The sequence below is a fragment of the Pyxicephalus adspersus genome, chromosome 4, assembly GCF_032062135.1.
Source record: "Pyxicephalus adspersus chromosome 4, UCB_Pads_2.0, whole genome shotgun sequence".
Taxonomy (NCBI): Eukaryota; Metazoa; Chordata; class Amphibia; order Anura; family Pyxicephalidae; genus Pyxicephalus; species Pyxicephalus adspersus.
The window spans coordinates 65,774,323-65,792,871 of record NC_092861.1 but is presented as its reverse complement, the minus strand read 5'-3'; positions in this window follow the sequence as shown (position 1 = coordinate 65,792,871).

Below are 18,549 nucleotides of genomic sequence, written 5' to 3'. Positions count from 1 at the left end.
TGTTCTGATCCAGTTTAAATCCCTAAAATACTTACATCTCAAGTGTTTATTGTCAGTCAATATCCTATCAAATGCTGATGCAGCTACTAAAAAGTAACCCAATAGGGAATTTTTCTTAAAGGAAAAAACCTTCCTAATTTTTTTTTGTCATTGAATTTAAGTTTAAGGAGCTAAACTAGTCAGCCAGGAAAACAGCAGTATCAAACTGTCACCCTGTTTATTTTATTGTTGGAAGTCATATTAACCTCCCTGATGGTCTAATTATGTCAGTATTTTTATGCCAAAAGCGGTAAATTGTTATGCATGGAAATTTATTTTACATTGTATGCCTATAATTCTTAGGTATAAGTCACCGAAATATGTCCAATATTTACTATATTTAATAATAAACTTTAAATAAAAAAAACAAAAATCTGTTAAAACAAGGGTGCATAAAAATACTGAAACCTGTAATATAACTGTACATAATGATTACTTTGTATGAGATGAGATTGCATGCACCGATGTCACAGGGAACGCCTGGAAAAGGACGCGGCACGAGGATGGGATCGGATGAGCAGGATGCCGAAGGACTCCGTTCGGACCAGGTAAGTGTTTTTTTAATGTTTCTACCTATCTGTGTTGCATTAAAAAGACATTTTTCAGGCAGAACTGTATTTTTTTGCATTTGAAACTGTTTCCCCTAAGAGTGCCTTAGCAATGAAATATATTATCTATTGTCCACCAACTACTATGTTTTCTGCCAAGAATGCAGTTAAAATTTCAGTGAAAATGGAAACAAGCAATTATATATACCCCAAACTGGATTCATTTTGATACAACATGACAGCTAAAACTGCAATACAGGAAAAGCACGAGTACCTGTATGCATTATGCATTAGCCAGAAATATGTACAGATATATACATTGTGCAAAAGGGTAATTTAGAATGTTCAATGTTAGACCAATCGATCTTTTGGATATATAACAAGTTATGTTTAAAATGACAAAAAATAAAAAATAATTTGTAGTACTGTGGATGGTTAGAGGTAAAACAAAGCAACTTTTATCTTTAGGTTACAAATTATTTCTTTTTTTATATGTTAGCACTATATTTTTATCAAATAGACAGTTTCAGAAAATGTTATGGCAAATGGATTCTGAGAAAATGTAAAATTCCCAGTTGAAAGTTTGTCATACACAGAGGCTTTTGGTAATCTGCAACATATCTGACCTTTGAATGATCTTTCTTTAATACAATGCTTAGTTTTACTCTAACAAAGGACTCTATACTGTTAATGTTACTCTATAACAAAGGACAGTGATAAACTGGACTAAAATGTTCAGCTTTATCAAACAACCCTCTGTTTTACTTAAGCTTTTTAAGGTTATATGTTGTAATCAGTCACGAAACATACATACTCCTGCATGAACATTGTAGAAAAACATCATTCTGGCACAATGCCAGTAGTATAGGAATATGAGTTATACTGTACACTATTTTGGGTCATTTAGAACCAATCATGCCACATGTCTTTTTCAGCACTATAAAACAATGCACCATAAAGCCCCTTTTTGATGGCCAACCTATTTTGTATTAGGCTGGCTGCATTGATTGAGTTTTTTTTGGATTCGTATATATATATATATATATATTTAGACAAGGCAAAAGAAGCAGAGACAAAGGAGTTGAGATAGGCCAATCTGCCAAGATTTGGATTAATTCAAGGTTTGGTGAACACTTTGGTTTGTGAAACAAAGTTTGAGTTATTAGCTACCCTCTGTATACCTTGCAAAGAAAACACCAGCTGTGATCTGAATGTTAACCTACTCAATGGGCAGCTATCCAATTGGTGGAACATCTTCTGGGAACCACTAGCCAATTGGTATGCTGTGAACTCTGTACCCCAATAATGGGTTCACAGCAGATGTTTACATTGTCGATGAATAGGTTGGCATAGTACAAGGCAGGCAGAGTTTGCACATAAATTTGCCAAATTATTAATTGGGGAACATCTAAACTGAGTTAAACCCATGGTAGGATTTTCCACTAGAGCCTTATCCCCAACAGGATTTCTAGGTCATATCTTTAACTGAGGTTTAGGAGCATCATGATAAACTCCTGAATAATCCCACATTTGTATGCTCTCATAACCAGAATTTTCTGATACCAGAAGCCTTAAAATATCTAGTACATACATTAAACAGATATGAACGGTATTATCTACATTTATTGTGTTTTCTGTCCAGGATTACCTAATCTAGGAAATGTCAGTGAGTCATTTATACAGTTATATTCCATTTATACTGTGCATAGCACAACACAATAGAATTGATTGCAAGACAAAGCAATAAGGTATTGCCTTCAACATTTGAATTGCTGACCTTCCAAGACCTGGAAATGAATTAGATGACAACAGTCAAAGATAAAAATTATATATATATATAAAATAAAAAAAAAACAGGACCTGGCAGCATATCTGATGCCACTAACGGCATTGAAAAAATGTTTGCTTTCAGCAAGATTTCTAAATATAATCCATCATGAAGAGTTTTGTCTGGACAGAAGGACTATGCTGAAAAACATTAAACTGCTGTCATGCTAGTCTTCAAAGGCTTTACTGTGGCTCCACTATTTATTGTGGCTGCGGTAAATAGGGAAGGCTCCCTGAAGGGAAATCCCTCTCCTTCACAATGCGAGGGATTTCACTTCAGGGGGCGTTCGCTGGTGATGGGAGGAGCCATTAGGGCGAGTCTGGCCTAGTGTGCTCCCGCCCACACGTGAAATGGCCTAGGGGCAATAAAAGTTTGCCGACCTCTGCTCTATTGTAAGCAATAGTAGATTTCCTATTTTGAGGTAATTTATTTGTTTAAAGACAAACACATTCATGATAGGAGGTGAGACATTTTATTGAGCAGACAATGAGCACACTGTTGCATAGGGACCAATTATTTCTTTTGTTTGTTTTTGGTTTAAAGTTGGACCATACTCTACATATTGTATGAATGACATTTCCTTGCATATGCTCCTGGACATTTGGCCAGCAAGCTACCCATAGCAAGCAGCAGGATCCTTGATAACCAATTTTGTATTTTGAAAATTGATTGGGTATGTTTATTAATTTAGATGATCACTTTTAAAATATTAGTATTTGAAAAGAAAAGACTAAAGAGTAAACTAATATAAATTTAGTGTAGACTGTTTTATCCAAGAAATGTTATATGATGTGAGAAGTTTAGACATCATTCTTTATAAAGTGGTACACTTAGCAGTTCTGATTTTTTAATGAATGAATATTTGTTATGAATATTTGTAGACCTACATGTTTGTAGTAGAAATGTCATGGAGTAAACATAAACGTTAGGTTACACTGTTTTAAATTATATGCATTCCTTTTCAAACCTTCTCATTAGACGTAGTTAGCAATAATTTATTTCTGACTTCTCTTCGCCTAATAACTTTTTTCTCTTGTTTTTTTTTTTCCTAATTTTTTTGGTTATGATAAATAATTATTTTTTTTAATTTGTTTTATTTAATATTTTTTTAGAAGAGCATGACAAGAAAAAATTGAAAACATACCTTTTCTTATAGCCAAAATGGCTTTGTCATGTTTTGTACCTGAAACATTATAATAATGTAGTTTTAAATGGGACAAATAATAAGAAAAAGTATGCTTTTTATTGCAGCAAAACCATTTATTTAAACTAACACTAGTCAAAATGGTATTTTAATAATAATAATAAAAAAAATAATAACAATAATAATAATATTCAAAAATTTTGCAAAACAATAGTAATAATAGATGGTTTAACCCCCTTCAAATAAAAGAAAGAAATGGATATTTTACATTGTTTTCTTAGTTACTAATTTATCCCCAATGGCATCCAATTAATCTATGGTGTTTATGAGCCTACTTGTATGAGCCTACCCCAATGTTTATGAGCCTACTTGTAAAAACTCGCTCTTTAAAATCCCCCTACAATATTTTTGTGGGATTTTTACAGATTTTTTAAATCTGTAACTGTTCTCTTTTGGAGCTCTTGGTAGATTTGCTAGTGTGCGTCAGATACCAGTCATATTGAAATACGTACTTAGTTCTGGTTTACCTTTTGGATAGATGGCTTTGAATTCTCATCCAGCAGTCTTTAATATGGTGCAGAATTAATAGTTGACTCCATAACTGCAAGTTCCCAAGGCCATGAAGTTTCCATCATCATGTTTCACAGTAGGTACAAGATTTTTTTTAAATGCTGTCTTCGGTTTGTACTAATAACATCAACTATTACTATGGCCATACAATTCTATCTTCATTTATCAGTGCACAGTACATTGTATTAGAAGACCTGGTATTTGTTCAATAGCAAAGTTTTGCAGTTATGTTCAAGTGCTTTCTTCAACAGAAAAGCCTCTTTGTCTGGCATTATTTCTAATCCAGGTTAAAGTGGTGAATTGGTTTTAATGAATTACAAGTCTGAACTAGAACATCATTTTTTTTCTTCTCTTTATTATTTGTACAATAGAAGTTTATGTTGAAAACAGCAGCTCATAATTGTAAACTTTCTCACTATAGAAAACATTTTCCTACTACTATATCGGTTCTGTAGTGAAGCAGTGCAACTTTTTCCTGATTTTAAAAAAGTTGTAGGATTAATAAAATAATTTAACATAATGCAGCAACCTGTTAATTTGAAGGTATTGTGGTTGCAGTGAGGTACTTAATGATCTCATACCTTTTTAGTTCACAAACAATTATTTTGCCTCCTTTTGTTAGATGTTAGGTTATCCCTCTGTTATATGGTAAAAGCAATTTTTACACATTTAAATTCTTAGCACAAAACAGTGAAACATAATGAGGTTTTATCTATTCAGCTTTCTGAGATGAATATCCTAAAGAAAAAGCACACTCACTACATTCTTTGTATTAAATATGTGTTTTTTTGTCCAGGATCAAAGAAATGTTTGGAATGATAATAAATCACCTATAAAATAAATTTGTTGCAAAATAATTATTAAGAAAAGTTTATTACATTTCCAATGCTATGGATCATCATGCTACAGAGCAATTAAAATTTGTATGAGCAGCATAACTAACCATATTCAGTTAAAAAGTAAAACCCTTTGGACAGAAGATATCATTGGCAAGGTAGATTTGGACTTTTGGTGAAATTTTATATTAGATATAGAGATAAGCTAATTTATCAAAAATTAGTTTCGGCCGGTTTGCTGAATATTTCGAAAAAGTTTGCTTCGATCCAAATTTATTTTCGGCGAATCTTAGATTGAGAAACTCTAAGAATAAATAGTACAGCGCTGCAACATCAATCGCTATTGCCTTGCTGTGCTTTTACTATGTATTCTTGGATAGAGTTTCTCTATCTAAAAATACAGGGCACTAAAGGTGATGAATGGGGACCCATTCATCCCCTGTAGTGCCCAGAGATCGTAGTAGAACTGCAGAGGTCATCTGCAGTTCAGTTTCCTACCTGACGTCACAGTGGGAAACTCAGATGACATCTGCAGTTCCACTACAATGTCCAGGCACTACAGGTGATGAATGGGGACTTGCAAATCAAATTTTTCTGGAAATATGGATCGAATTCCACTTCGTCAGCTTCGATTGGCTCATCTCTAATTAGATTTATAGGTTGGTTTATAACGTAATGCAAAAAAAAAATAATGTGGGACCATTATGGCTTTTTTATATCAACTTCAGGCTGCTGTTAAACTTACTCTTGCAGTATTTCCCTCCTTAATGCTCATTTGGTTAGCAGAAAGGAGTGCTGGAGTTTGGAGGAGAGCGCAAATGATGAGGCAGAAAAAATTACCATTCCTACTTAATTCTTACCCTCATTAGGCAAACAAACATTTAACTCACAACTTTGGAGAGCCCTGGGGAGGGGGCAAGGGAATTTTTTTTGACAGTTTAGGAGGCTTAAAGAAAAGTAAAACCCAGATAGATTTATGTGACCTAGGCGTATATCATTCACAATCCCAGGTTGATAATGTGTTTAGGTCCACTTTAAATGAATAAAATAACTTTAAATTAAATGAAAACATTAAAAAATATATGTTTTTGGTCTTAAGAGGAATTGATGATATACTGAGCCTTTTTTATTTTTTACCAAAATGGCATTTTGTCTGTCCTCTATTCATCAGAAAATTTACATACATTACTTGTAGATACTCCTTATTGGTATATGTTTATTCTGAAGGTCCTTAGCAGATTTAGCCTTGCTGCCCACGCCTGAAAAAAGAAAGTCACATAGCCTTTGTGAACCAGAAGAGCTGAAAGTTTTGTTTAAACTCAAAAGTCAAACAAAATATGTTGCAAGTAGAAATATATCTACTGTCTTTAAAATTCTACTGTTCTTTAAATTTGGGGGACCACAGAGATAAATGAATGAAATGGTTTCATTATGAAGGATTGCTGAAAAATGTAACTTTTATAAAAGTATCCACAATAGCTTAAAGTCATATCAAGTTAAATTTTCTACCAGCAATTTTGTTTCCTTGTTTCATCCTCTATGAAGTAATATTGTGATTCAAATTGTTCATTGGTTATACACTGAGATTTCATTACTGATATTATGCAAAAGAACGCCTTTGGGAAAATGAGAAAAGGATAGCTTCTTATAAATATTAAGTGATTCACTAGCACTTCTGGAAACTGTAATCTGAGCGCCTCAGGCCTCGTTTCTGTAACCATTCCAGTTTTAAACAATTTCCAGTCAATTTGCTTATGCTATTTTTCCATAATTCTATATTTATGTGCTCTTTCTGATACCCTGCTGATGATGTTTGTTGTTTATGTGGTTTAACTATCCAAGTGTCTATATATTTGTAAGACTTTTGTGTATGAATTGCAAATCTGACACATTATTTACTGTTAGATATACTGTCATTGACCAAATTTGAAAGAAAAAACTATAAAAAAAATGATTCAAGACACAGCCTTTAACTTAAATAAAATTGGTGAATTCAACAATCCTGCTAGAATCCAATGCACGTCATGGATTCTGTATTGAGTTCATTCCAAAGTTGTTACATCAGCACACCATGCTGGTTAAAATGTAACTTCAACCAAAATATTTAAGCCTTACCTACACAATGATGAGTTATCAGTGAAGTATGTAATTGTCAGGTAAAGGTGAAAGATTTATCAGACAAAGTTCAAGAATCCCAAAATTTAGATACCCTCTCCCATATCCCACATTTAAGCACTGTTCCCAGTTTCCTCATTGTTCAAATGCCACTAGTCCTCTTCAGGTAGAAGAACAATTGCCTTAATCTGCCAACCATCACAGAGAATGAATGTGTCACCAACAAACCTTTTTAAACCAAAGGTAACTATAAGAAAAAAAGTCTTGTCTTTTATATTTTATTTTATTATATTAGCATATAGAAATGACAGAATGGCAGGGAAAGGAGGTAGGGTCATAAAAGAAAATAATGAATCCCACAATAGATATTTTAATGGCAGCAAAAACCCTCAAGGGATATTGAATTTTACCTCTCTAAATATATGTTTTATAATGAGGTGGGTTGCTTGAATTTATTGATACATCTTACCATAAATAAAAAGGAAATGATTTATTAAAGCTCTTCAAGACTAGAAATTAGATAGATTATCATGGGGGAACCTGGGTGATCCAGGTTCTCCCATGTTCATTGATGAAAATGTAACTTCTCCAGGCTTGGAGAGCTTTAATAAATCAGGCCAATATGTCTACATAAATGGTGGCATTAAGCAAATCATATCCCAAATCATGTGTGTTGCTATCATCATTTTTATGATGATATTACTAATACAAAAATGATTTATTTACAATCTTAATTTTAGTTTCTCCCTTTATTGAGATGTAAGTGGTCTGCTCAGATTAACCAAAGTCTAGGTATAACAGGAGTTTTACAGGAGTGAGGGCTGAGTAAATCTGGTAGGATGATGAGTATATATAGAGTGAAAAAGGGACAAACAGAAGTCACTGGAGGCAGGATTAAAAAAGCAGGGATCGATGTGTGATGACCAAAAAAGCTTTATAACTGAAGTCTCCTATTTAAAGCTAAGAAACAAATAATTGTGGACAATATTGTATTTAAATAAATTGGGCAATATTTAAATTTTAAGTTTGCATAGATATAGGTTGATGTATCCACTGATTTATTGACTGCTTGATTGCCTGTTGATCTTTCTGTAGACATTTTTGCATCTTTATTTAGCAAATATACAAATATTACAGCTCTATATTTTGTAACTGTTTTAATTCTAGGGGTCTAGGGATTTTTATTAACACTAGTCTCAGTGACAGGTTTGGTAAGGGTCATTAAAATGGCCCTTCAAAACAAGTCTAGATATGGTCTTATATCCTCCTAAACATTTTACAAAGAAGTGCATGCTGTAGTTGTATATATGAGCTGTCCTTGCATTGTGTGTCTTTACTTCTCAGGAATACTCTTAGATACAAATTGTGTGCAGTATAGGTTAGCGGAATAGAAAAAAATGGGTTGGTTCAAATTTAGTCAGGTCACTTCAGCAATTGTACTGGATTTAAATTTTTTAAATGAATTAAATGAATATTTTGGTAGTTTTTTTTAACCATTCTTGGACATCATAGGACATCATAGGGGCAGTCTGAATCAATATTTCTGTTCTGTTTACCACTAATAATGCTAATAAAAAACAGCTTCATTTATACACTGCAGAAGAAAACCAATTGCCTGCACAAAACTAATAATTATTGCCGTGATTTCACTTGGCTAATAGTCACAATTTGAAAAAAACATGTTATTATTTACTCTAAACAATGAAAAAAATTCTGTGTATAAATACAAATAATTTCTGAGAATTTACTTGCCTAAATAACACTGTTCCCAAGTTTTGTTTTCTCTTCCAATATATAATAGAGGGCTGCCCGAACCACCTGATGTTACTGATTATTACTGATGTTGGCAGCAACCCCCTTAGAGGAGTATAGGCATGGCAGTTTAGTAGTCTAACATTGCACGAGTGCTCAGATTTCTAGTTCCAATCCAAGGAAATCTCATTGGTAATTGACTTTGATCACAGCATTGGGTGTTCTAGTAAAACACTGTGATGCCATCCAAGCACATGCAGTTATGTTAAGCAAGAAAAATGTGTGTCTGACCTTCTTTCTTTGCAGTTAAAATGCAATTTAAGAGGATATACTGGAGTCAAAAATTACAGTGCATAGCTAGTCAAACTGCTGTCTGTACTACTCCATTAACATTCCAAGCGCATGTTAAACCCAGGAAAACAATGGCTGTCAACATGAGCCTCCCATAAGTATATCTGAAGATAACTACCAGTGAATATTTTCTTTTACTAGCTGACTTTACCTGTAGATTTAATATACTGTGAGAAGAAACCAAGGTTGTCCTTGTGTCACTTCATATAGGAAAGTCAAATTGCAGTGGAAGCTTTACTGCCCATTGAAAATCACCATGAAACTGCGTAAATGGTAACGCTTAGCACCCTTTTATATGCTGAATGCCTCGGCCTATAATGCCCTAACAAAAAAAGGCTGAGTAAAATATTTGGCTTTTCATTTCACAGCTGAAAAATACCATGTAATGTGCTGAAAATGAGAAAGTGACTTGTGATTTGCACAAAGGCAAATGTTTATGGTTGATATTAGAAAGTGAAGTAAGCCTATCCTGCCGATCTGCAACTGATTGAGCTTTATTAAGGTCTGTAGGGCAAGTCTGCAGTTTCTGCTTTTCGTACTTCAGTACCTTGCTATGTGTCACTTTTATAAGTAAGGGATTTTAGCCCTATTGTATATCACAAAGGGCTGGTGCAATGTTATTTACAAACACACTTTTTATTTTATTGATGGTTTTGAATGCTTTGCTCAGGGGCAGTGGAAAATAATCCATGTCTGCCAGAATGTCCATCGGGAAGGTTCTGCTAATTATCTTCAGTAGATTGTGTGCTCAATAGCTGAATGAATTACCTGTATTAGGCTCCTTGTATCAAAGGAGCCTCAGAGCTGTCACACTGGTAAAACTGGAGGTCTATTAATATGTTGCAGACAAATGCATTACATTTCCTTGTACCAAATACAAGAGGCATTATGAAGTTGTGATTTCAGATTATATATTGCTGTGATACCTATTTATCCCTTTATAGCTTGATGTTTGGTAACAAATTTGATATGAATCAATGGAACAATCACTAATGTAACGTAACTTACTCATTTGGCTATACAACAATCAAAAAGTAATTCCCTGAATCTCTGTACCAGTGTGTTTTTTTTCAATGATTGGAAAGGGAATTATTTGTGTCATGTTGTTAGTGTACAGGTTATATCTTGATCAAATCAGAAAAATATGTACAACTTATCATGTAATGTATTTTGTTAAAATGCACATATTTAATTATTTTTTTATTGATGGGGAAAGGTGCTGCTAAGTTAAAAATTATGGACATAGAAAATAAAAATCATACACTAGAACAAACATACTATGCACAGTGCAGATTATTATAGGATTGCATTCTAATTTATCAATATAGGGAAAAGAAGTGCAGTTCCTAGTATTATCCCCAAAGAAATGTAAGGAGTCTTTGGACCAGAGAGTTTGTTTTCACCACAATTCACTGGTTGACATAGTACTGGAAGCAAGGAAACAGACCACTACACAATCAGTGAACTGAATAGTGAGTTGAATAGTTTAGATAAAGACACAAAAATGATAAAAATGGACCCAGTGCAAAACAAGCCAGTTTTGAATGATTTAGCACTTACATTAGATATTTGATTCATCCCTCCATTTTGGTGTGAGATTGACAAGCAGTTAATATGTTAGAATAGTAGGTCTTCCTACTCCTAAGGCTTGTTTAGACCTGCAGTAAAAAAAAACTGTGGTTTTACTGCTATTGGACGCCTACTATGGACAGCTAGGGGCCCAGGATCCTTTTCAGATATATACACTTGTGTATAGGTGTTCTTTGGTATTTTTTAAAGCCTAGTTAAAAAACAAAAACCTATAGGCACTAAGCAAAAAAAATCCTAAAATCTCCTGTACAGTTTTTTTTTAACAATTCCCATTCAAGTCTATGGCAGCGGCATTGGTTATAAACCACTCCTGGATGCTGCATTGGGCGTCCAGAAAACTGTATGGAAATGCTGCCGCCTACCAAATAAAGGTTAATAAACAGGCTTTTTTGGCCCAATGTTAACTGTTTTTTGCAAGCATTTTTGAGTGGTAAAACTGCTAAAAAATGCTTGAAAAACTAAGCAAACCCTTAAAGTCAGCCTCCCAATGGTGCCAAATATGGAATCCAGTATTCTAAGACAGGAGTAAGCAGGGTATATTTCTGATCATGTCAAAGTCTAATAGGTTTAATGAAGACAGAAAAACAGAGAAGGTCGAGGTATTGTCACATATAAAGCAGCACACTGATAAACTCATCTCTCTGTCACTCTGCTCCTTCCTCCTTCATCTGAATGTTCTTTAATGTGCAGTACTTTTGATTGGCTTCTTGTTCTGCAGTTCTTCCTAGAGTCTGTTTTACAGGGAATTGCAAAAAAAGCTATTATAAAAGAAAATTTAGTTGTTCTATCCTTTATTCCCATATTGTAATCCAAGGTTGCTAGGAAAAGTGGATAAATTGACCCCCCCCCCCCCCCCAACGTGGGTTTTTGGCCCTAGTGTTTTGCTGCTAAACTTGAACACTGTCAAATGGGAATAGGTCACCTTTGCCCATATCTGGAAGCAGGTCGTCTTGTAATTTAATCTATAATGCAGGCAGGAGTGGTGGGAGAATATAACTGTGTAGGTGAGCATTTTAAATTCTCTGAACTCGATAGAGTCACTTTAGCCCTAACTAACTTTAATAACACTAACATAAAGGTTTTGGTGGAGCAAAACTACTTGCAGCACTCTAGCTTGGTAACCAGTGATTGACATTATGGGTCTGATTTATGAAGGATCTCCAAGGCTGGAGTCACCCAGCAGGAGAGAGACTGGGCAAACCTTTAATGGATCTGGTCCAGGATTGAAAACATTTGCTAACAAATAGCAAATGACTTTTAAGAAATCCATTCCAGGTTTGCTGGATCACCCAGCTTCACTGAAGAAATTATATCCTCTCCAGCCTTGGGGAGCTTTCATAAATCAGACCCTTTATCTTCACGTTATCTATAAAATCCATGAAATCTGTAAACAAGTAATTTACCCAGCTATGTGAAAGTGAATTGATATTTGCATTGTGTTGCACTGCTCATTACTGTAATATTGCATTAAAGCAGACCTATTACCACAATTTGTACTTTTTTTAGAAGGGTGAATACAAAGTAAAAATGTGTTTTTTTCATTAAATGCTGTTTTTAAGCCCCCCCTGTCTTTATCAATGCAGCAGTAAAGACTAAATGCTAGTGCAGATTCTCCTGGGATACCCATGTCACAAATCTCAGGAGGCTTGGGCTGCTCAGAAGGAACTTTTCTGTCATTGAAAAAAGAAAGGTGTCAATTTCACGCATGTGCAGTGAGATAGGTATCTTTTGTTTTTACAACTACAGGCTACATCACCCAATCTCGCGCCTGCGCAGTGCTGGGTTGGGTGGCGTAGGCAGAATATGGAAAAAATTGCAGTGCCCAGAGCTTCCTTCTGACCAGGACGAAGCAAGAAACCAAAATGATGTGGGGCTATATGAAAGGCAAGTAAATATAAATCCATTATTGAAGAAACACACAATAAGTAAAGGTGTTTTACTGCATTTTACTACTCTACTGAAGTGTGAACATTTAGTATAATGCTAAATAGAGGAAGCAGTAAGGATAAATCCATATATATTTGCTGCACTCCAGTGTTTTCCCCTACATTGATAAGCTCCAAAGTGGAAATGAATTAGGGTGTACTACCACTCACAGTTATCCATTCAGAACTGATGATACTGCAACTCAACTGCAGATATTACATTTTCCAAGCATATAGATGTAAAGAAGCCGGAAGTGTTTTAGCTTAGTCCTTTTTTTATGTTTTTAATTACTTTAATTGTTACCATTTCACAAAAAAATGTACAATGAAAATACAGTTTTATCTTTCAGATTTAGTAAAAAATTGTAGTTACAATGTGTTTGTGTGTGCTAATAATATTCAGTTGTATTTTTTTTTTTTTTGTTGTATGTTTTATTTCTACTGGTCCTGTAACCTTCATGAAATTTACTGTTTATGGGGAACTTTACAAATTTTGAAAATCCTATGATCCTCTGTATTGGGCCATATACATATATTTATATGAGACCCAGTCTAGTAAAATATACATAACACACTCAATTGCTACATCATATGCATTTCATAACTCTAAAACTCATACCTCTAGTGTCTTCTTTTCCCTTCTCCATTTCTTACTTGTCAATGAGTTAAGCTGCGTACACACTTCCAATTTTTATCGTTCAAAATGAACGACGAACGAACGACGAACGATCGATTGGGCAAAAATCGTTCGTAAAAAAACTAACCAACGACGCCGACGAACGAGGAAAGTCGTTGGAAATGAACGACCGGACCGGCGGATCAGATTGGACGACGATCGTTGACCATCGTTCGTGTGTACGATCGTTCATTGATCGTCCATGGTCTGAGCATGCGTGATGAACGAACGTTCCTGTGGTGCACGTAACTTCCTGTATCGTTCAAACGATCGCATCTATTGTGTGTACAATATCTAAGAACGATGGTGTCGTTATCTGTATGTACAGGATCGGTGCTATACGATCGTTCGCAGATATCGTGCAGGATCGTTCGTCGTTCGTTTACCAACGATAATAATTGGAAGTGTGTACGTAGCTTTACAATATCTCTGTACTTGGTGATCTGTCTTATATTGAAATTTTCTTCTATTGGGAATTCAGTTGGAAATTGACAGGTAAAGAGAGAATGCAGCACAAAAATTTGATGTTTTGGTTTGAAGTTCTGTACAGTTTTTATTGCTGTCTTAGTTTTAATTGCTCTCTGTATCTGGGGAGATTCCTCCCCTGTCCTTTCCAAAAATATTGTCAGGGGTCCTACTTAAATACCAGTTGAATAACATTTAACTTCCAACATTTTTGACTGCTTTTTATTGCCCTAGTTAAAGCCTGCCTTACAAATACATCTGATTTAAATAGAAAGTAAGGAAAAGGAGAACTGAGATTAGCTTTTAGGTTACGAAGCCTGGTTTGCTAAAATTTGTTAGGGTTGTTTTATTTGCCAAAATAAGTTCAGATGCACTAAGTATTTGACTAGAAATAAACATAAACTCCAATTAAAGATGACAGCATACAATTACAATGATATTATGAATTTAAATAATGTTTATGTATTAAAGGTTTGGGTTTCTGTGTCACTCAAAATCCAGCTAAGTGGTGAATATATTTTGGCATAAGAACAGATCTAGGACAGGTAAAAAGTTTACTAATCACTGAACCTGAACTGAACTGCACCTTGCATCAATGTTACTATTAAAGCTGATCCCAAGCCTTACCTTTCTTTTTGCACACTTGTAGATAATCCTTCCCTGTGCAAACTGTTACTTACACACAACAAGCATTAGAAGCTGCATCACATACCGGATCACTCCTGTCTGACTATAACAATCTTCTTGCCCATTCCTCCTCATCTGTGCTGCCCTGGCCTTTTCCTTTCAGCTGTTTGCTTTCTGTCCTGTCAGTCATTTGATCTCAGCTTCATGTGTGGCTGTTCCTTTGGGTGGTCTGCATTAAATGCATACACATTTCAAAAGGCCCAAGATTTGTCATAGAGTGCAGTATAGAGGGAGGTTTGGGTCAGATTTTGGGTCTGTCCACAGAATAGAGGGCTTTGTAGAGTCCTTATTTTTGAAACAAAATGGCATCTGACATTGTGACACATACAATCACACTGAGCTGTGAGCCACAGAAAGAGAAATCCCTATATTCCCTGGCCTAACACACCCTACCCCCTGATTACTGGAGACTGGCAGAGACTTAGGACCTCTGTCTTCTGAGAATAGGTCTTTATTAACCTCTATAATGATGTCAGAGTGAAAAAAATAAATTATTTTTACTTTACATAAAAGAATTGTCTGCCCCTTTATGTAAAGTACATTTTTTTTGTAATAGGTCCATTTTAATATTTTTAATATATGTCCTGAATATATGTTAAGTGATATGGATGACAGTGTTTATGGAAAAGAATGAGATCAAAGCCCACTGTACTATAATTGTAACTGAGTCAAATGAATCCATTGACTGGAAAACACAGACAATTGCACTCCCTGTGTTCTCTGTGTGACAGCACTGATGTAAAAGGGAAGTATTAAACTAATTTATTAAAATATCACAAAACATGAATAACCTTTCCCTTTTAATCCAAGTCAGTTGGTCTTCTGTTATACTTCAACATTGAGAGGATCCCCAATGGATGCAGATGGTCCTCTTTGCCCATCAAAATGAAATGAGAAGTTGTCTTTTGACTTATTCCACTGATTATCAGTAAATTTGTTTGTTCTGGTAAATTGCACATTCTGCAATCTGGCCATATTTGCTGGAAATTTTGATAAAATGTAATACTTCATACTTCACTCTGAACAGCAGTTATGTTTTCTACAGTGGCTGGAAGAAAGGGCTGGAGACACAGGGGTCTTAGACAGTCATGTGAGGAAGCAAGGTAGGAACTTCCAAAAGTAACCAGAAAATTGTTGAAACTTTTTGGATTTATTTTCATATGTGCACTTAGAAAACCAGCATTTTCTGGGCCTAATTGGCTCTATTATTACCAATGTACACCGCTAGGGATTTAAAAGGCAGAATGCGTGAGAGTGTGTTTCAATAAATTGAACGTTCATTTCTATCAGATCTCTTGCTAATCCATTCCTATTTATGAACAATGCAGAATAAAATATATTTTTCAATGCTAGGTCCAAGCATCTCCAAGAAAATATCATAGGATGAGAATGCACCCTGTATAATGACACATGAGTAAATTGGGAGTGCCAAATTATATTTGGTTTGTCTTAATGTAATAATACAGGAAGAAAAAGCTAATATGCCATCATTTGATATGGGATTGGCTTCCCTTTTATGATTTATGTCAACACTATTTAATTATAACATTCGTCAAAATAAAGATAGAAAAATGGAATGCTGCAATTGTAGTACACAGCTGTAATGGTAAATTAATTTCGATCAATACTGAAACAGAACTTTAATATTTCCTCCAGAAATTCAAAATAATTCTCTCAGTTTTGATTTTGAAACATATAAACATTGTTTTTCCTCTTAGTGATTTGATGATCAGTAGTTTGTCTGCTAAAAAGAAACCTATCCCTTAAATGTAATAAAAACAAATCAAACCTCAAATTTTATCTAACTAACTACAGTTTGAGCAGTTTCCTTAGGGAATGTGGGCAGAATGGAGATTTGCAGGTTTTAACAGCCTAGGAAACTGGAAAGCCTAATGCTAAGCATAACAGGAGTCAAGACTCCTTTGGCCTTGCATCAGGAACCATTTTTTTCATTATTTGCTGTAAATGCTTATATTTTCTTTTCTTTTTACAAAGTCTGTTTATGTAATATACATTAGCTATAAAAAGGCAGGCCATGAAACAAGCATTATCTGAACTTGTATTGAGCCTTAATGCTTAGTCTTGTCTAATTCATCCTCCCTGACCCATATAATTTTTCTGTGTTGTTTTTGCTTTAAGCTTCCTTTTCTGTCTTTGTTTTTGGATTTGTTTTGGCTATGTTGACTTGCTCCCTGTATTCTGGGTAACTCTGGTAAAGACTTGACTAATGATGAGCGCTAGTTTTAGGGTGTAAATTGGGAAATTGCCCCGGACCCCTACCTTCTTTGCAGTCCCAACTGCTAAGGAGGCAGGGGTGCAGGATGATCGAATGCTGTAAATTTGGGGCCCAAACTTTATGTTTGCCCAGGTCCTGTTTTGTTCACAACTGTCCCTGCTAACAGTCAAGGTTAATCTGTCGACTGCAATCCCTAAATATGTGGTTTATGCCAATGACTACCAGTAATATACTATGAGTGTTATCATTATTGTGTGCTCCCTATTGTTTGACATCCAGCTGTTTTATCTGTCTGCATACCTTAAAACTCATTTGTCCCTGCATTTTCCACCTTGATCCTTTACTACTGCTTCTTACATTCAGCAGTGTGACTTTGGTGTTTTAACATCTTTGCACAGGACAGTATGTTTTCAGCACCTGTTCCCATACATATGCAGTATTTTTACTCATTCATTCAGTGGCTTTAGGTTGAAATATATTTATCAATAGCTAAAACTAGTTTCAAAAAAGCTACACTGCAATGGCATATTAAACCTTTACTTTCTTTGCTTCCAGTCTCCAGTTCCACACGATTGGAATTTTTTTTAAACCTTCTGGAGGTCTCAAATGCTTAGACCTCCCTCTGCCTGTGATTGCTCCAACTAAACTTTCAAAACTACTGGATGGCCTCAGATTCAGAAGATATTTCTGCTGGCATGGCTAATCAAGACAATGAAAATGGATCATATTACCCTTTTCCCTTTTATTTTATTTTAACCTAGTGACAAAGTCATGCCTGGTTAGAACCGTAAAAGTGGGCACAGCTGCCAAGATTATTTATTCCAGGTAGCACTGAACTAGTTGCATGAGCTTGTCAGAATTCCAACTTGGGTTAATCTTAGGAATTCAGTTACAGTAAATTTTAGCCTAATATAAGGGTTTATATTGGATTTCTATTGCACTTCTATTAAATGCAATTTTTTATTTTTTTGGATACATTATGGAACAGTTAAAGCATGTATCTTCACAGGGTAGAATCGTTCTCTCTTGTTGTTTTGATTCCATTGTCACTTGGACAAAGAATGATAACAAATCCAAAATTGGATAGTTGTCATAGGAACAAAAGAGTAAGGGAAATGCTTCAATCTGTTTTAGACATTTGTTCTGATGAGCTGTCTAACAGAGATATTTTTCCTTTTGTTGAATTGATTTCCACTCATTTCCTGTTGTGTCTCTAGGACAATAAATGAAAATAAATCCTCCTAACTGGGCATAAATATCACAAAAATCTTACAGAAATCCTAGTCCTACACTACCAAAAATAATTTAAACCATTCCAGAAAGAAACAGTGGACTTGTTCATCTTCCTTTTGAAAATGTTAGGTGCCTGGTTACTATTCTGACACACTAGGCTAAATACTTTTTCAGACATTAAAATGGAACAAGTTTGCTGGTTAGGAAGTAAAAACAGAAATCTCTGTCTGCAAACTGGTATCAGGTCCTCAAATCAAAGTATTTAAGTCAGGGGGGCCTGAATGGTAATTTGCACAAATTAAAGTCAATATCAGGCAAAGTGACTGGAACTGGTAAAGTTTTAGAGCTACTTTGAAATGTAGGGTTAAGCTGCGTACACACTGCCAATTTTTGTCGTTGGAAAGGATCTTTCACGATCCTTTCCAACGACAAGGGAGTGCACGATGCATGAACGGTGCTGTACATACAGCACCGTTCATGCTCTATGGAGAGGGGAGGGGGAGAGCGACGGAGCGGCACCCTGCTGCGCGCTCTCCCCTTCACTTTCATTACGA